The 20,769-nt window shown below is 36.7% G+C and overlaps 1 long non-coding RNA gene across 1 annotated transcript; it reads right to left on the bottom strand.

The window, feature by feature from the left end:
• Positions 1 to 1,729: 1,729 nt before the first annotated feature.
• On the bottom strand, positions 1,730 to 19,768 carry LOC145981317 (uncharacterized). Its single transcript, XR_014440954.1, has 4 exons — positions 19,749 to 19,768; positions 12,320 to 12,340; positions 7,368 to 7,403; positions 1,730 to 1,748 (listed from the first exon to the last, which is right to left on the bottom strand). It is a non-coding gene; the product is annotated as an uncharacterized LOC145981317 (long non-coding RNA).
• Between the last annotated feature and the right edge of the window lie 1,001 nt (positions 19,769 to 20,769).

A 20,769-nucleotide genomic window follows, 5' to 3' on the forward strand; every position in this document is an offset into this window, starting at 1 on the left:
CATATTAGATGAACTGTTTACTCTGTCGTACTTATTTCAATGCATAATTGCATTGGGGTCAAATTGACCCCACATATGTAAAGTTGTAAAAAAAAAGTGACATGCATCCGAGGGTTAATTACGGCTGAATCCAAACGTCGCTATGTAGGTACTCCATTCCGATGAACTTCTATGTAAATGGGGAGGTGAATAGGAAAAACATGTGCTATTGGTCGACTGACAACCCCGCATGGACAGATTCCTTCAAAATGACCGGTGCAGGCAAAATTATGGTGTGGGCAGGCATTTGGGGAACACGGATAATCAGTTCATTTTTCATTCAAGGAAATTTAAATGTGGAATGATACCTGTGGATGCTACAAGAACAGATACTGCCGGCTCCGATGTCGGAAGATGGTACATTTCCCAGTTTTTTTCAACAAGATGGTACGCCTCCCAATTATGGCGTCCAGGTGCGTCAGTACCTGGATGAACAATTTCCTAGGGCATGGGTTGGACGACGTGGGCCAGCTGAATGGCCTGCCCGATCACCAGAGCTAACTCCAATGGACTTCTATCTTTAGGGACACGTTAAGGCTTTGGTGTATGGTGTGAAAATTCGTGATCTTCCTCATCTGGTAAAACGTATCATGGCTACCTTTGAGAAAATTTCACCAGATACCTTGCTCGCTGTCCTAAGACATTGGTAGAAGCGTCTGCACACGTGCATTGCCCAGCACGAACATGTGAAGCACATTCTGTAACACGTAAACGTCACTTTCAGTTGCCAATAACTTTTCACCAAATGCAGTTACATCAAATCTGATTTCAGATTTGACATCCTGACGAAATTCTAGCCTATGGTCATGTAGCAGATGACCCACCTATCATTTTATTTAAAAAGTTGAATTCAAGATGGCGAAACCATGATGGCGGTCGTCCACGTGACATACTCCAAAAGGTGTCCCCCAGGGCTATTTTGTATCGGCCATATCTAATTCCATGAAAATACATCTTTGCGGATTTTACAAGGGGTGGTAAGGGACTTCGGATACACCCGTATATTCACCTCTTCATTGAAATTGTACCTAAGGACATTCAAATTTTATGATAGATCTTTACGAAATAAGAGTTTTGAAAGTAACGTTATAATTTTTCTAAGTTTGAGCCTATCTGGAAAAAGGATTTATACTCGATACCTCTAATTAAGTAAACCACTTGAAATAACCAATCTTTTCAGAATAATTAATTTAATTAATTAATTGATTTGTAATACAAAATTATTAAAATGGTTTAAATTTATAAACAATGCATAAACATTTAAAGTATTTCGTAAATCATGAGTTTAAAGTGAATTATAATAAAGCATTGGATTTCAATTAATTTTCTAATTAACTTCTTTAACGTCGTCGTAGCCTTGTGCTAATGTATGTTAATTCAGCCGGTAGTAGACCATAATCACATACCTTATCTATAATGTTCATACTGTATAGGATAATCAAGAATTCTTGTTAAGGTGATTCCATATTCCACTAAATTTCACATGTTTATTAAGTACATAAGTACCTACTCGTATGCAACTTGACATCAACTACTTCCTGATTAGTTTGCTTCCACATTCGCGTAGCCATTTCTTCAAGAAATCTTCAAGAAGTGTCTTCTATCAATTAAACTCGCATAGAAAAAAGTGGGAAAATTCACAATAAATTATAACATAAAAATATCAAAACTATAACGGAAGTTTTACTTACTGCACTTAGGTAGCGGGACTAGAGGGAGAATTGAAAAATTGAAATTTAATTTTAGAATATACACCGTGTTTCAAAAAGTTGGACAACCATAATATTGAGTGCCTATCAATATCAAAACACTTCGAGATATTCACATTAAGTTTGTAACGAACCTGAGAGTTTAAGGTTTTATATTTGTAAGAAGTTAAGATTTTTAAGATGTTTGTTACTTCAAATAATGTGCAAGCTGTCACAGACTATTATAGTTAGATTGATACAGTTGTAGTTGGAACTTTTATATATGTTTATAAATACGTCAAAATCTGTTCGTGTTTACGTCACTTTCTCATCTCAGCAGAGGAAGTGAACCCACCTGAATGTTTCTCACCTGACGACAGACTGAGTTTGGAAAACATGTGAAGGTGAAGAATCAATAAGAACTGGGAAACGGAGAGAATTCAAGTACAGATTTTGGGTTTTCGAGTTTTTTTTCTTGCCGATAAGTTGAAAGTAAGCAATTAATTATGTCCTTTGACTTTCGTTATATGTAAGGGAATTGCCCAACGTTAGTATTGAATGTTCTAGTGTTTTACTGGTAAGTGATTATGAAATATATGCGATTATTAAACTGCGTTTTAACTTTGAAAACAGTGTTGTGTTTCTTTTCTACCCAGCAAGCCCTGATGATTTGCAGATTCTCATGTTCCCGACTAAAGGAGTAGCGGACTAACTTTGTGATGACTGGTGTACAACCGAGGGACGTTGCAAGTTTCTCTATTCCAAAACTATACATATTGACATGCTTTTCCTTGACAGAATGTTTATAAATATTTACGCTATTCGTCCTCAACAATCAACTTTCCAGTTGCATTATATTTCCTAGATTTTCAGTGTTACAATGAATGCAGTGAACAGAATCATTCTTTCTCAGAGGGATGGTAGGGGTATATTCCATAGTCAAACCATAAATTTTCAGAATTATTTTTTAAAATGATACACCTCTACCACCATTCTGAGAAAAAAATATGCTCATTTCTAGTCCATCATTTAACATATATATGCGCGGACGTGTGTATGCGTTTGTATAAACAAGAATGAAGGACTATTAGAAATGAATCGTCGTAGGATGACAAGTTTAGTATAGTTATTTCATTTTCGTCGTTCGCTCAGTCATTTATATTAATAATTTGTCCTTTCTATAACACCTAGCATGGATGCTAATTTTTATACCAATTATACCTGAAGTCTCTGTCTATGTGAAAGCATATGTAAAAATATGAATACATGAAAACCCGTAAAAAGGTACAAAATGATTCAACTTTTACTCTCATATAATAAATATGGACAAATTTGAGCTAGTTAGTTTCTATGGAGACTAACTAAAGAAACAAACAAGTAGTTCCTCATTTTGTATTATTTTTTGAGTTCTCGGACTGTATCAAGAAGCTTCTGTTGTGAACTAAACTAGACAAGAGACAAGGATAGGTGAATCGTGTGTGATTTCATTTCATTGTTCTCTGAACTCACCAAGTTTTAAGCTTCACAGTTTGGAATATATCGCAGCATTAAAAATTGATTAATTGTTAACTATCTATTATTTCACTATCCAACACAGACAGACAGGTGTATGTAATTTATGCGACAAAAAATATGTCACACGTATGTTCCTTAATCCTCATTTTCGAAAAATAGTAGATCTTTGTATTTGTTAATTTCCGAAATGTAGACGAGTCACTTTTGATCAATTGCTGTCTTTCACGACTTAATTTATTGCTCCGAATTTATTTATTTATTTTATTGCGTCTTATTTATCTAGGTGAAGTTAAGATTTTGTAGCCTTTTCTTCGAAATAACCATTTTACGACGAAATTTAACACATGAAAATTAGAAAACAATATTAAACCAATACATAAAAAGTTAAATGTTGAAAACAAAGAAAAAAATTACAAAGAGAAATTACAAAAAAAAGAAGGAAAAGAGAAAAATGCATATGGGAATAGAAGTCTAACCTATACTCACGAGCATACAACAACAACACACACACACTTTTATATTCCTGACAGTAGGACAGTAGTTAGGGATTTGAAATATTAATGTGAATAAGGGTCTTCAGTGATTTTCTCAACTTAACGGGATTCAATTTTTCACAAAAGTGTATGAGCTTGCACTAAGGTGCTAACTATTTGTGTCCAATAAGAAATGTTTTAATTGTGTTTTAAAAATATATGTAGCTGTCTACCAAATTTAGTCTTCGTAGTTCTGAGACACCGATTATTGTCACAGAGGAAGGGATAGTCACAGAAATGACTAACTTAAAATCACCAATCCCAGCGTATTACTACCCTATAAAAAACTATGCACTATATAGAACCACACAAGTCATATCTAGATAGAATTAGACAATATCTGTTACTCATATGATGTTTAGGTGTCTAGTTGATGAAATATCGGACTCAAGCCTGTTTCTGGATTCACCAAAACAGAAAAATAAACACAAAAATTATTATTGTTTGTTGTGACCAGTGTCCGTGGTGGCTCAGTCGGTAACGCTTCTGACTACCATGCTAAAGGTTCCGGGTTCGATTCCCGGCCGGTTCAAATCCGGGAAATTTTCTAAAGTTGGAAGCGGCCCAGGCGCCCACCCAGTGTCGAATAAGATGGGTAATACCTGGGGGGTAAAGGCGGCCAGGGGCGTGGTGCTGATTACATCACCCCCACTCACGACCGAAACAAGAAAGTGTGGGTCGTTACCCCCGGACACCCTATACGCCTTAATAATGGCTTGGTGCTAAGCACAGGGGACTACTTTACCTTTTTTACCTTTTTGTTGTGACCAGTTGTATACATTGATATTAAAATGAAAGCACACCAGAAACATTGTTAACAAAAGATTTAGTTACAATACAGATTCTGCAATATGCTATATTGTAATCCATAATCCTTTTTTGACACCATATGTAGTGCGGGTACACATCCCAAGTGAGATTGGCACAAATAAATTGTGTTCAACCAAATAGACGCTGTACGCATGAAATACAGTGTTCGAGTTCAGATGATATGACAAATACCCGTCTGCTACTTTATATATTCATTTGATTGGTTAAACCGTACAACGTGACAATACACTACACTATACACCGTTCCATAACGTAGTGCAAACGGTGTCGACGATAAATTAATGCCTCTACCTTAATAACTCGTCATAGTGTTATCGGATTGCAATGAAACTTCACACACATATAATATGATATGTTACTAATGCACACAGTTTCTTTCACTTGCACATAACTAAATAAACAACATGAATTGCACAGAAGAACAAAGAGCTGTAATTCAGTTCTTGCAAATAGAGGGTTGTTACAGGCCATTGTCAAAATGCGGTGTTCAGTAATACCAGAAAACCCCTTGCAGTCTTGATTTAGATCCATATGACTTCCATTTCGTTGCCCCTCTCAAAAGCAACCTTCGTGGACAGAAGCATTTCCAGGACGTGGAAGACATTACATTTGATGTGAATGCATGAGTCAAAACACAACATCCGACCAGGGGTGCCCACAGCTTGGGATTATGGCGCAGGGTGCGCCATTGAAATTTTTTTGGGGGGGATTTTTTTCCTCTTCAAATAATATAAAATTCAACATTTATATATTTTTCCAAAATATATGCAAAAACTTTACACCTTAAATGCACCAAATTTAATCCATTAGATGAAAAAATAAAGTATTTAAGGGTGTTCTCGAAGAGAAGGGGGTGGGAGAAATATCCACCTCCAAAATATTAGGCCTTATTTTACACGTGGGTTCTGGGGGGATTCTGAATTAAACGTTGGGGGGACAGTATCCAACTCTAGGTCTTAGATGATCGCGGGTATTTTAGTTAGAGGGAGATTGAGCATTAAATTGAGGGTGTATCCAATTCTTGTGTATTAATATTGTCTTAGACTCTTGCGGAAATTCTTGTGTGGAGACTGAGAATTCATTTTTGGAGGAGGCAATATCCACTCTTCAATATCAACAGTAGTCTAAAATTGACATGGAAATTTTAGTGGAAGGATTGAGTATTAAATTTAAAGGGGGACATAGGAAGCTCTTGATAAAGTGTTAAATTTTAGATTGTCAAGAAATTTCTGTAGTGGAGAGAGAGTTCGAACATTAAATACAGATCAGTGATATGGTATCCACATGTTTTCGACGCGGAACGAGCCAAAAGAGAAGCTGGAAAAGACTAAATATCTCGGGATCCTAAAAATTATCGACACCCCATTAAATTAATATTCTTGAAAGCCTGCAAAGAAATGGATGTATAAATTTTCTCGCTCGCTTCGCTCGCAAATATATTTTGCTTGGATGGTTGTTTGGCGCGATACTGAAGTGAATGTGACGTTTTATACTATAACTACATTACAAGACATAAGCGATATTCTTGATGTTAATTAATAACATCACTTCTTAAAATATAACGCTTTGGTTAGTATATTGCTTAATTTAAAGCAGATGCATCATTTAGAAGGAAAATATATCTAATCCCCATTTTTAACCTCATGTGACAAGAAAATTTTACTGTAACAAGTTATATTTGCACTGAAGATAAAATCCACTTACTTATGGTTATGAGTTACTAAAATATATTTACCCCAAGGAAACGTGGGCGGCGGGGTGGGGGGGTATTAGTTATTTGAAAGAAAAACCGTATTATGTTATTGCCCTGAGCTTAAGAATTCCTAGCTAGGTTTCTGTGATGTCTCGCGAAACATAATCGGTCATGTGGATGGAGCATGTTATTTCGTTTGCCAAGGTTGAATTTTCTATCTTTATCTTAAGTTGTGGAACAACTTGTGTTAAATACTCAAATTGTGAGTTTTATAAACCCACTCACAAACACTATTTATATACATATTTGCATAATTTAATTTACTACATTTAACCAATCAATGTGCTAACTAAGTTTTTTTTCGAAAATCGAACAATACAAAAATATGGACAATTTAACGTGGTATTTCATTCAAATAAACATAATTTGTTATGTATTCAACAAAAATATTTTGTGGGGATTATGAACGACAATGAACCTCTGTTTAAGGAGGAGGGGCATATCAAGTGTAAAGCTGAGAGAAAAGTTACTTTCGGTAGACACGCTGTTGTAATTAATTACTCTGTGGGGATTACGATGTGGTTTGAGGGCACACATGATATGATTTGGCGGGGACGCATAACGTGATTTTGGGGAGGATTGCGCCATTGGCTCTGGAGGGGGGGATGGGCACCCCTGCATCCGACTTTTTTACAAATCGGATTTCGGCATTGGGTTGAACTTTGGCAGAAATGTATCGAAAGCAAAGAACAGTATTTTGAATACCCTTAGTAGGTACCCAACAAGTGTATCTATTTTCACACAAACTTTCCAATTGTTGCTCCTTCGATTTTTACCTTTTACAGCAGAGGAGACATTAATTTCGGGATGACCTTTGACATACGTGACACCATATCAGCAAATATACGGTACTGCACTTTGTAACCAACTAGACACGGGAGTGCAAACAGAGTCAAAAGTGCAGCGAACCAGACAGGTCTATTGTAACACAAGGACAAACAATGGGGCTGTTAATTGTAGATGGCATAGCATATTAATTAACAATCTAATGAAGATACACATACTTACCACATAGTTTTGAGCATTCCCTGTAGGTTTTAGTCTCTGAAAGAAGAAGAAAAAATATTTTTTGTTACTTTCTGTCTGCGATACAGCAGGTATTACGTCGAGTAGCCAAATGGGAGATCTAGTTTCGATTCAGCCCGTATGTCACCCTACACGTTCCTGTGCACAAAATATGTTTATCAACCCCTGTGGGACCATCTGCGAAACAGAACCATTTAACTTAACATACAGTCGCTTCACTTAGTACTCCGACATTGTTTCTTTATACAGCATATTTGCAGAAGATACAATTAAATCCACAAGTGTAACAACATACGCTGTATAAAACACACCGTATTACTAGATTCCTTAAAAAAGTGCTACGACGTCATGAGCCCCGGGTTCGAATCTCTGCCTGTGCATGGATGTTTGTGAGAATCATCAATTTAATTATGTCATCACTCATCCCCATCTTTGCAAATTAGCCCAAAGTGGCACAAAAAGCGAAGTAAAATAAAGCAAATCAATCAATAAATACTAACTTCGTTGACGGTCATAGGCGTGCGGACGGATGCACACCCTAGTCATGGACTTCCGCATTTTTTTTTTCCAATGAGGGACAAGCAAGGTATTTTTCCATGGGGCATATTACCCCGATAATAGTGTTGCCCCCTCAAAAAACAGCATTTGATTTGAAATTAAAGCATTAATATATACTTTAAGTTGACACTCGCTTTTTAAGAGTGAAGTTTAGCGATCCTTGTCCCGTCCCCCCTTTACAGACGTCTTGCCCCTATATTATTATGCTTTCACCTAGAAATTATGTCTTATCACCGTTCATAAACTATATTAAACACTTAAATAAATTGAAGTATTTTCAAGGCGATGAAAGTGCAAAGCAACTACGAGGGAAGGGAGTGCACGACCACATGAGGCAGAGGGACATTGCCCAAAAATCGTAGAAGGAAATAAATTCTAGGGGGTGTAAGGGGGCAAACATTGAAGTAATAGAAAGCAAGACTAGCAGGACAAAAGGACACTCAAAGTGGTATCAGTTTTCACGTGTTTCTTGAATTATTTCTTCCTGACAATCAAGAGCACCTGAAGAGGGTACAGGTATACGATTTAAATAAAAAAAATCCATGGCACGCAATTAATAGTTTTTCACCCTATTAAATCAATATTGTTTTCAGTTTGCTGAAATTTGGATCTAAAAAATTTCTGCTCGCAATTTCATTTTTATCTGTAATGCGTTGCAAATTATCAGAGAGGGGAGTAGAAAAAGAAGCACGCACATTTCTTTCGTTTGTTTGTTATGAGTTGAAGAATTTATTATGTAAAGTATTTAAATAACGTGTGTCTATATATATATATATATATATATAGACACACACACACAGGGGTGGACAAAAATATGGAAACACCCAACAGAGACACATTTCCGTGACTAATATGGTGTAGGAGAACCTTTGTATTGCTGAACTGGCTGCAGTCTGCAGTCTTCTCGGAATGGACAAATAGAGATCCTGTATGGTTTTCAAGGGAATGTTGAACCATTCTTCCTGCAAAACATTTGCAAGTTCCGTTAACGATCATGGAGGTGGATATGGCAGATTTCTCTCCAACACAGACCACAAAGACTCAATAATATTGATATCTGGTGATTGTGGTGGCCATGGTATAGGTGACACTTCATCCTCGTGCTCAGAAAACCAGTCCTGGACGATGTGAGTTGTGTGAACATGAGCTTTGTCGTCTTGGTAATTGGCATCACCGTTGGAGAACAAAGTTTGTACCATAGGATGGACCTGGTCGCTAAAAATGGTCACACAGTCCTTGGCAGTGACGTGACCTTGCAGAGTAGCGATGGGCCCCACAGAATATCACAATATGGCTGCCCATACTCTGATCGAACCCCCGCCATGTTTCACTCTTGGCAGCAAACAATCGGAATCGTAAGCTTGAGCTGGGTTTCTCCGGACTTAAACTCCGCCACAAGTCGGGAGAGTGTGAAGCAGGACTAATCTGACTAAATGACATTCTTCCACTTCCCCATAGTACAGGTTTTATGACTTTGGCACCACTGTCTCCTCTTAGTGGCATTTCGATCAGTGATGAGTGGCTTAGGAATTGCAGCTTGTCCAGAAATACCCTACTTGTGGAGCTTCCTTCGTACAGTTTTGATGCTGACAGGGTTTGTGAGCATGACATGCAGTTCAGCAGTCACTTTTGCAGCTGTAGTCTTCTTAATTTTCGTCGCAATCGTACGCAATGTTCTGGAGTCTCCATCACTCAAAAAACATTCCAGTCCACTCTGGTGTTTATCGGATGCTTTTTTTCCAGTCGTCCTGAATGTGGTCATAATCTTGGATACCGTGCCTCGCGAAACACCAAACACTTCGTCTACCTGTCTGCGGAACCACCCACCATACTTGCTTCGAACAATTTGCCCACGATCGAATTCTGTTAGCTCTGACATGATCCACTGCCAACTGCACAGAACACTGTCTTCACCCCAACGTAGTGCGAATTTTGGACAGGTAGTGGTATTGGGCGAATACGGCAGAGCCACATACAAACGTTGAAATAATGAACATGTGAATTTAGATGTGCATTTCACGAGGTGATTTCATGTTTTTGTTCGCCCCCTATATATATATATATATATATATATATATATATATATATATATATATATATATATATATATATATACACGCCTGGTGGTCGAAAAGTCCCAGAACGGTCACATATCGTGACAAATACAAATCTATACGAAAAAATACATGTTTAATAAGTGAAATAAAGCTATTCAATGATATCACACTTGATTCCCCTTCTCCGCCTCCTGAGGGTGGGGCGGGGCAACTGTGAAATTTTAAATGAAAACTGCATTTCGTTTTGTAGAATTGGAAAGAGGACTTCATTTCGAGTCCAACGAGCGATCAACCATCCTCCTAGCTCAATTAGGAACGGAGATATACGATTTTGAATTTTCGAAAGAAAAAAAAACAACAACAAAGAAACAAAAAAACAAAGAAACAGAAAAACGTGTAAATTTAATAAAACCCAAAATATCAAAGGGACTTATCTCTGCCACTAATTGAGCTAGAGTGAAAGAAATTGCAGATTATATGGAAGGGGGTCTACGATCACATGCAGATTCCGATTTTTTTTGCGAAAATTTATAATCGCCATATCTCCGTTCTCAATTGAGCTAGGAGGATGGTTGATAGCTTGTTGGAATCTGAATGATGTACTCTTTCCGATTCTATAATACAAAATGTGGTTTCCATTTCAAATTTCAAAGTTGCCCCACGCCACACCTGCAGGGGGCGAGGGTGGGGAATCAAGTGTGATATCATTTAATAGCTTTCTCTCACTTATTAAACATGTATTTTTTCGTTTTCCGATTCGATGTGTATTCCTCACGATATCCGACAGTTCTGGGACTTTTGGACCACCCGATATATACATATTTACTGGCGCGCATCGATGCAATAAAGCTAAAACAGTGACAGAGAAGGAGGTTTTTCTTCCCGACTGAACTTTCAGCAAGGCTTCTTCACCCCCTAATCAGATGGTATGCAAGCGCCTATGTTGACTGTACGAGCTCTCATGTAGTTAACTTGCTAGACGGAATGGTGATTCAAATATAAGCGTACTCTTGAAGCAAATTGATATCTTTCTGTCCGAAAACTTTATCAGACTTACATTGGAGAGCTGTTTTCCTCTCATTTCCAATGTACGAAACTGGAAATAGCCCAGATATACCGGATGTGCTTCAAGTTCACTACCGGGAGACTCGAACCACACACTGGGTCATTCCGAAAATTTGGTTTCATACATTGCAATACACAGGAAAGAGACATTAGCACCTACAAATCAGCGTAAATTAATGTCCAACGCGAAACTTCCAATTTAACGCTCCATGGAAATCACTCTACTGGGCCACTTCGGCATCCTTCTTCAAAAGATAGGGGAAAACAGCTCTCTGCTGTTGCACAGGTAAAGTATCCAGATATACTCTGTCCCGTTAATCTCTGGAGTGAGCGAACGAAAGATGCTTTGGAGGAGGAAGAGGGACTGCAGTTCCCAGGCTTAGCAGCAGCTTGTACTGCTTCCCGCTTTCTGCTCCTTATGAGCGGAATTCTTGCGATAGAGTACAGATTGAGGCAGATTTCCTTCAACAATTTGCATACATTTGCAACACCGTTTCCATAGCAACAGACACATGTGTACTTCATGTGTCAGCTATTTCACTGACCAACTTTGTTATAGCATTTGAGAGCCAGGTGGGAGCCTGCTATTGGATTGACAGGTTTCATGACATAAAATAAGTTTATGCATTTCCTTACTCAATGATTACGGTACATTCATCATACAATATCATATGTGAAACATTGAACAAATATAAAACACAACCGGATGATAATTGAATAAAGATTAGTTCATGTAATGATATCGCTGGGACATAGCATATTTTTTGGACCTCTCCTCGTGAAAGAATTACCCACAATATCTCATCAACTCCGTCCTCTCACTTAATCTTAAGATGATGTAAATTTTTATATCATGTAAACTTTTAACATTTAAATCTATTAATAGTTTACTCCGATCTCGTACAGCATTCATCATGAAGAAATATTGATAATGATTGCAGGGTCGTGACCTGGATATAAAATGTCAAGACGTTTCTTCAGGGACTCTATTCTTGTATGACATTGTTCTTGTTTACTTTAAGAAGTTTATATTAGAAACAAAATTCTACAAACGGTGATTATTATTTTCTGAAGACACCTCTATTGACATTGATACTTGGGTCTATTTCTGGTGAATTACCAGTGTCTTCCCAGTTAGTTCAATTCCGCATCACACTAATTTAAATTATAAAATTAGACTATGGAGGAAACTGATCAATATTAACTTGTACGTCTTAAAAGAACGCTTGACGTTTAGAAAGCGTTACAACTTACCAATGATTACGTTCTTCGGCTCTATTAAACAAAATAAGAAAATAATATTTTAGACACTCTTGGCATTATTAATGTTTATGTTTGCACTAAAATGAATTCCTGATCCTTATCCAATTTACGCCAGAAGTCTCTGATTCCAATGCTGGATCTTCTTTGTGAATGTCGCTTCCTTAATTTCATCACATCACTCATCTCCATCTTCGCGATTAGCCAAAAAAAGCAGAAAAGCGAAGAAAAATTAACCAAGTAAAATACATGTACATGTATGTGTATGTAGACACACACACACACACAGATATATATACGTATTATAGAAGACTTAGATGGCCAGGCCATGTGAGACAATTGGGAATGGAAATAAGAGATTACAGGATTATCGTTGGTAAACCTGATGGTAAGAGACCTGTAGCAAGGCCAAGACGAATATGGAGGCATAATGTTGAGATGGACCTGAAGGAAATCTGTAACGGTAAGGATGGAAGAGATTGGATTGATCTTCGGGTTTAAGAATGCTATGTGTGTGTGTATGTGTGTATTGAGTACAACCTCAACAATATATATACACGTATGAAGGAAAAGATGCAACCACAAAAATATGTATGGACCTGTTCAAGTGCAAGACATTTTTGCTTCTTCAAATCGTTATCATTACTTTTGATGAGAGATAGAAAACCACCCCTGGTAGGTCCATGGATATTTAGAACTTTTGGAGGACCACCTCCGCATCCTCCACGCTAATTATTATCATCCCGAATCACACTAATTTTAATATCTGTAATGATTGGATCCATGAAACTAATTAATACCTCACTACATCCTAAAACGAACATGTATATGTTGAAAATATGTTATAACTTCCGTGATTTTCCATCATCTTTCACTATAAAGGAAATTGAATTCTCTCGGCAGATAGTTTTTAAAATTATTTGTGTTCATTTTTACACACAATAAAATCCTTATATAGAGTGGTGGAAGTGCCATTCAACTTTACTCTATGCGAAATTCGAAATCGCAATAAATTGCAACATAAACTATAAATGCAATTTTCCGGTAATAGTGTTTGGCACCTTGCCCCCCTAATTTTGGAACCCATTCGCCACCACTGCCACCTCTTATAACTTTAGAATTGGTTTCAATGGGGGGATGTACCGTTTGCATTAACATAAGGTTAGTCAAGCAGACAAACTGCTGGATATAAGGTTCAGTACGCTAACAATGGCAGTGAGCCTGAACAGGTTTGTACGTTTTATGTCAGCAAATATGAAAGTGAGCCTCAAGTATCGAAAGTAAACATATATTGCTTAAATATGTCTGTTTTATATTGTTCCGCACATTTTTTTCTGTCAAGTCCGTCAATTCGTTTTCAGATAAAAAGGGTGTCCTGGGACTTTTGACTCACGCTGTATATATGTTAACTCTAAAAGTGTATGAATATAAATGCAGACAGTAGCTTACAATTGGTTAATTCCAGATAAGTTACACGCATGCAGGTTACACAATTAAACCATAATTTATATTTAAAATAATTGTTCCCAGAAGATGTTAAGTGTGCATAATATCTGAATCGATATTCAATTGTTTGAAAAGTTGTTATTGAAAAAATAGAGAGTTTAGCCATCTTAGAAATGGTTATTGTAAGCTTAGTATTAAACCGTTATTTTGTATTCTCGTTTCTATCTTTATACTGTGAAGTACCTACGTGTGCGAATCAATTAACCTCTGCGTGTGAATACACGACAGAGATCTGTACATGGCGACGAGAATTTAGTTAGAAATCGAGGAAAAGTATATTTCACTTCTTAGCTTTGTGTTATAGCGTAAATGTATAATGGCTTTAGTAGCTGGTTTTGATAAATACGATCCCCAAGATGGATCGATAGTAGCGTATTTGGAGCGCTTTGATAATTATTGTCAAACACAAGCTATTCCAGAGGACAAGATAGTTCTTAGATTAATATCTGTCATTGGAAACAAGTCATATGAAGTTCTGCGTGAATTATTTGCACCTACATTGCCTCATGATAAATCCTATCAGGAAATTGCACAAAGATTAAAATCTTATTATAGTCCATCAACCAACTATATTGTGCAAAGGTTAAAGCTTAGAAAATGTGTACAAGAAGAAGACGAACAAATAGAAGATTTTGTAAGGAGATTAAGAAAGATCGGAGAGCAGTGTGGTTATGGTGAGTTTCTTTCCATTAATTTATTTGATTCACTAATTAGCGGAATCAGATCTAACACTATTCGTAAGAAACTCATTGCTGACAATGTAATGGAATTTCACAAAGCTTTTGAGGTAGCTAAGCAGAGGGAAAAATTACAAGCAGATATGAATTAGTATTACGTCCAGTCCAATGTAAATTTTGTGAACACTAACCGCGCAAAGGTAAATAAGTACAAGGGCGATACGCGTTTGAACTAAGGTGCCAATTCTAATCCAAAACAAGATAGCTGGACATTCCAAAATACTGTGTCAAGTGGATCCAATCTTAGGTTCAGACAAAATCAATCGGATAATGAGGGAAGTAAAAATGAACGGGAAAGAAAGCAACAATATTTCAAGCATTGCAGATACTGTAAGAAATTCGGTCACGATGTTTCCCAGTGTTTCAAGTTACAGCGCAATAAAGAAACTAATAGTACTAAACCTTATAACAAGTACAAAGCTAACGCTGTACAGGCCGTTGAACCTGTTCCTTCGGATGATATGGACAATGAGGTGTTAGATGTAAATGAATTAAGGGTTGGAATGATTACTATGGAAGTAAATGGAGAAAGTAAATTTATGCAAGAAAGATCGATTGAGTATAGTTTGTCCCACTGTAATGAAAGGTCAGTTTCGTCGCAACCATATCTTAAATCTGACCATTCTTCATTGCCTATGAAAATAGCTCATTGTGATAAAGCTACTAGTAAGTTTGTTTCTTCGTCCGAATATGTAATTGCTCTCAATATTAATGATTCTATGTTGAACTTTGAAATAGATACAGGTTCACAAGTTTCGATTGCAAGTGAAACATTTTGTGACAGTCAACTGCATGGTTTGCAATATCTGGAAGCTGACTGTGTTTTACGATGTGCTAGCAATATGACTTTGCCGTTAATAGGAAAGGTTACCGTAAGAGTTCGTTATGAACATGTAGATAAAATATTAGACTTATATGTAGTCGCATGTGATTTAAAATATCCACTCATGGGAAGACAATGGATTAAGCATTTATTGCCTGATTGTCACATTAATCTATCTCAACTTAGGCCATCATTGGAAGTGTATGAAGACAAGACTCGTGTTTCGTCTATGTTAACATCTGACAAGTTGAAATTTGTTCAAGGGCAAACTTTGGTTAAGTCGAAGGATACGACTAATGCTTCGTCTGTGTTAACAGCTGACAAGTTGAAAATTGTGCATGGGCAAAACTTGATTAAATCACAGGTGGTTAAGTGTGAAAATCTGATTGCATCTTGTGATGTGCAAGGATTAATAAAATTTATTAGGCACGAATATAAAGAGTTATTCGATAATGATTTGTCGCAGCCAATTAAACATTTTACCGCCACGATTCCAATGAAACAAGGCATTACACCAATTTTTAAGAAAATTTATAATGTTCTGTATGGTTTACGTGACCAAGTTAAGTCTGAATTAGACAAATTGATTGAGCAATACATTCTAGAGAAGATTGACTCAAGTGATTGGGCGAGTCCTATGGTCGTTGTGTGTAAGAATGATGGTAATTTGAGGCTTCGCTGCGATTTCAAGAACACTGTGAATAAATATGTTGAAAACGTAACTTATCCATTGCCCAGGATAGACGAAGTGTTTCCAAAAGTTAATGGGTGTGATGTATTTGTTACCTTGGATCTCAGAAGTGCTTACCTTCAAATAAAACTTGATGATCAAGCTAAACAGTTACTAGTAATGAATACCCCATGGGGATTGGTACAACATACTCGATTGCCATTTGGTGTACGGATCGCATCACAAATCTTTCAAAGAACTATTGAAGGCATACTTCAGGGATTAGATTTTGTCATTCCATACCAAGATGACTTACTTATTGTTAGCAAGGGTTTAGAACAAGCAGTTACCAGAACACTTGTTGTTTTAAACCGTTTGAATGAGTACAATGTTAAGGTTAATTGGAGCAAGTGTTCATTCTTCAAAAACAAAATTGATTATTTAGGATATAATTTAAGTAAAGAAGGAATACATCCTTCTGAAAAGAAGCTGCATGCATTGATACAATGTCCAAAGCCTTGCAACACCAAACAATTAAAGGCTTTCCTTGGAGGTATTAATTATTACAGAAGATGTGTGCATAATCTGTCAGTTATCTTGTCGGATCTTTACAATTTATTGAAGAAAGATGTGCGGTGGCAATGGACAAATGATTGTGAGCGGCAATTTGAGGCAGCTAAACTGGCTTTGCAAAATACCAAGGTCCTTGTTCCATACGACCAAAATAAAGAAGTTATTATACAGTTTGACGCATCTCAAAATGGATTAGGTTCGCAATTATGCCATAAAGTACAAGGAGAATTGCGTACGATTGAATGTATTTCATGTACGTTAAATAAGCACGAGGTTAAGTATCCTATGCATGAAAAGAAAGCTTTATGTATCGTATATGCAGTGAGGAAATTCCAAAAATACGTACAAGGTAGATTGTTTGAAATATGGACAGATTCAATGCCAGCTAAGCAATTGTTAGCTATGGAAAAACCAATTCCTATTATGGCGTCGCCACGCATTCAAAGATGGTGCTTATTTTTGGCATCTTTCACATATAAACTAATATGTACTAAAAAGGTTGAACTTGCAGACATGTTATCAAGGTTGCCACTTCCTGACGTACATGATGATGATCCTAGGCAAGAAGAATTTGTGTACCAGGTTACGCTTACGCCGAATGCAAAGCAGGCGATTTTGACGTATTTGAAACGAGATGAAATTCTTAAGTTAACGAAATCTTATTGCAAGAATGGATGGCCACAAGATGTGAAAGGGTCCAAAGGAGATGAATTGAAGGAACTGTTGGCGTACAAGAGAAGACAGGCAGAATTAAGCATTACGGATGAGTTACTGTATTGTGGTCGGAGACTGGTTGTTCCCAAAGGAGTGCGAAATTACATTATTCAGAGAGCCCATGAAGATCATTGTGGTATTGCAAGAATGAAAGTAATGCTCAGAGAGAGATATTGGTGGCCAGGAATAGATAAGGCTATGGAAGAGTATGTAAACAAATGTGAAGTTTGTGCAGCAGTCAAGCCAAATACAAGTGCTAAGAAGTATAGTGCATGGACTGAATGCTGACATCCGTGGGAAAGGATGCATATGGATTTTTTTGTGTATAGAAGTATTACTTATATTATAATAGTAGATGCCTACAGCAAATGGGTAGATTGTGATAGAGTTTCGTCTACTTCATTTAAAGAAGTAAAGCGTTATCTAATCAAACATTTTGCTATTTTTGGGCTACCAAAGTGTATTGTGGTAGATAATGGTCCCCCATTCTCATCATCAGAATTTAAAACATTCTGTGATGAACGTCACGTCAATTTGTACCATTCTCCTGCGTACCATCCCGAAAGCAATGGTCAGGTCGAGCGCTACGTGCAGACAGTGAAAACAAAGCTAGACTGTGCTGTACGGGAGCAATTGAATAAGAATACGCGTGTCAACGTTGAAGAATTGTTGCAGAGAGTATTGGTAGCTTTGAGAAGCGAATATAATGCATCAGGTGACAAAACGCCACAGCAAATGATATTTTCCTACATTCTCAGGAATAAATTTGATGCCCAAATGGAAGAAATAATAGATCAAAACTGCGAAGGGGATAAAGCAGAAGCAGATAAAAGGTGAACCAAAGAGGCGATTTTGCATGGGTTATGTAACCATTTAAGGACAAGAGGAATGCTATGAGGTATGTCAAGGGAAAAATTATGGCACGGAAAAGCAAAGTTACATGGCTGGTGAATGTTGAAGGTAGAAACCGGATCGTGCATGAAGATCAGTTAAAATGGATGCAAGACAAGAAAGATAGGTATCATTTTGGAAGTCAGAAGAAGGAGGAGGATAATGATGAACGAATTCATGGACCAGATACAGGTCAAGACGGCGGATCAGTTTTCTTCGATGAAGACTTATTCATTACAGGAAAAAGTGGAAGTAATGACAGTGGTTCTGTGGCGCCGGAAGCTTCTACGCCAAATGACAAACCATCTACATCGTACTTGGATGATTCCTGCAGCCAACATCAGCGACAACAGCAGCATCAGGGTAGGAGGTCCTCCCGACAGAGAAAACCGCCTGATAGACTGAAATATAACTAAGTCAAATAAGGAAGAGGGGGAATGTTAAGTGTGCATAATATCTGAATCGATATTCAATTGTTTGAAAAGTTGTTATTGAAAAAATAGAGAGTTCAGCCATCTTAGAAATGGTTATTGTAAGCTTAGTATTAAATCGTTATTTTGTATCCTCGTTTCTATCTTTATACTGTGAAGTACCTACGTGTGCGAATCAATTAACCTCTGCGTGTGAATACACGACAGAAGAGTAATTTTTAGCACTTATATAGATTCATAATTTCCCAGAATAAATTTACATCCAATATCATCCCCAATCCATTTTACAAATTTCAATAAATTCAACTTTTTTGTGAAGGACTGCATCTCATCGGCCCTTGCACTCTTGCTATATATTTTTTGCGGAAACACCTTAAAATGAAGTGTATTGAATTATTCAATCTTTGAAACAACTGTTTCAGACGTTATCACAAAACAGAAATACATAACAGTTGCTTTCGGGTGTGATGTGTACAGTGTCAGTTATAGGCAGGATTAGTTTTGTTGTTAATAATGCAACATGAAAATAATGTTCTCCTAATCAAAAGTTAGGAAAATAATTGTGACAATACATCTTTGAAAGAAAATAAAATAATGATTGGACGCAGAAGGCATATGTGGTGAAAATGCCAGAAAATTACAAAAAATGTTACAATTTGGTTTGAATCATACTACCCAAATTATTATTTTTAATATAATATGTTGTAATAAATGCAAGAAAAATACTAAATGACAATTAGAATATTACATCATGAGAAAGTATGACATACTAGTATTGTGGCCTCCACACTGCTTTTAAATGTTACATATTTGTCTTTCTTAATTCAGTGGTATTAGCACAATACAGCCAATTATTGTTGAGGCTGTAAAATGTATTTTGGTAGTAAACACAGCTTTATATGAAAAGAGAAGCCGCTGCACCATGGGAAGTTATAAAATATATTTTCACGATAATGAATGTAACGTATAGAAAAAAATGTTTCTATTAGAGATTAACAATTACATGTATGGATAACATAGAAAAGAACAGTAAGAAGGTTATGTTAGATCTATACATTAATAATATGTACTGTCATACCAAACCGGCCACTTTGTCTCTGAAACAAGAAATTTGAGAATGCTTTCCTTTGCAAAATCTTTGCCACATCTTAAATACAAATTCATATTAACATTACAACATCAACTTTTTTGAAACCAAAATGTGTTACATGAAAAACACATTTAGTCTTGTATTTTAGTCAACAATAATAGAGGTTATTTACTGTTATACAATTTATTACAATTATGTGAAACTTATTTTCTTTAAAGAAAAAACACATTTAACGTTTCAATATAAATGTATACATTGAGGCAATTCTTCCAGACAATATTTATCACTACTTTATTGATTATCTGTGCGCTCACTGTGGATTATAATTTTTACAAGAAAATGCAAAAAATATTAGGTAAGTAGGTGACCTGTCAGTCGAAAGGTTTTCCAGTGAGAGGCAAGTGAGCAATTTGTCACTGATTCATCAAATAATTTTTCACAACAGTCGTTGCATATGCACACGGTTATGACTTCGTCAGTGTTTCTCCAGACCCGTGGCGGAGTGATTAGCACATCACGCTACGACGCCAGAGGTCCCGGGTTCGAATCCTGGGCATGGATATTTTTGAGTGTCCATTCATCAATTTCAGCATGTCATCCCTCAACCTTATCTTCCCAAATTAGCCACAAGTGGTACAAAGAGCGAATAAAATAAAGCAAATCAATCAATCGATCAATTCGTCAGTGTTCCAACCTGTCATTTGTGGTGAAGAGAAGGTTTACAAAAGCTGTCCTAATCCAGTTTTGCAATTTGGTATGTGACTAGAAGCGAGTCCCATCTTTTGAATCTTTCCCAACTATGGCGTTATTTTTAGGAATGCTGCGCCAGTGGTAGAGGAAGTCAAGTTATCAAACACGAACTGCCCTATCCTGGGCAAACACATCTATTTCAGTTAATCTTTGTGTTACTAATTTGCCATACCCATCTGTGTCAGTGCTTGTTTGTTTGAGTAATATGCCAGCCTAAACCATATCGGATTTTGTACGTATATTCATTATGTACTTATCT

The sequence above is a fragment of the Lepisma saccharinum genome, chromosome 29 (genome assembly GCF_977018435.1).
Source record: "Lepisma saccharinum chromosome 29, izLepSacc3.1, whole genome shotgun sequence".
In the NCBI taxonomy this organism is placed as follows: domain Eukaryota; kingdom Metazoa; phylum Arthropoda; class Insecta; order Zygentoma; family Lepismatidae; genus Lepisma; species Lepisma saccharinum.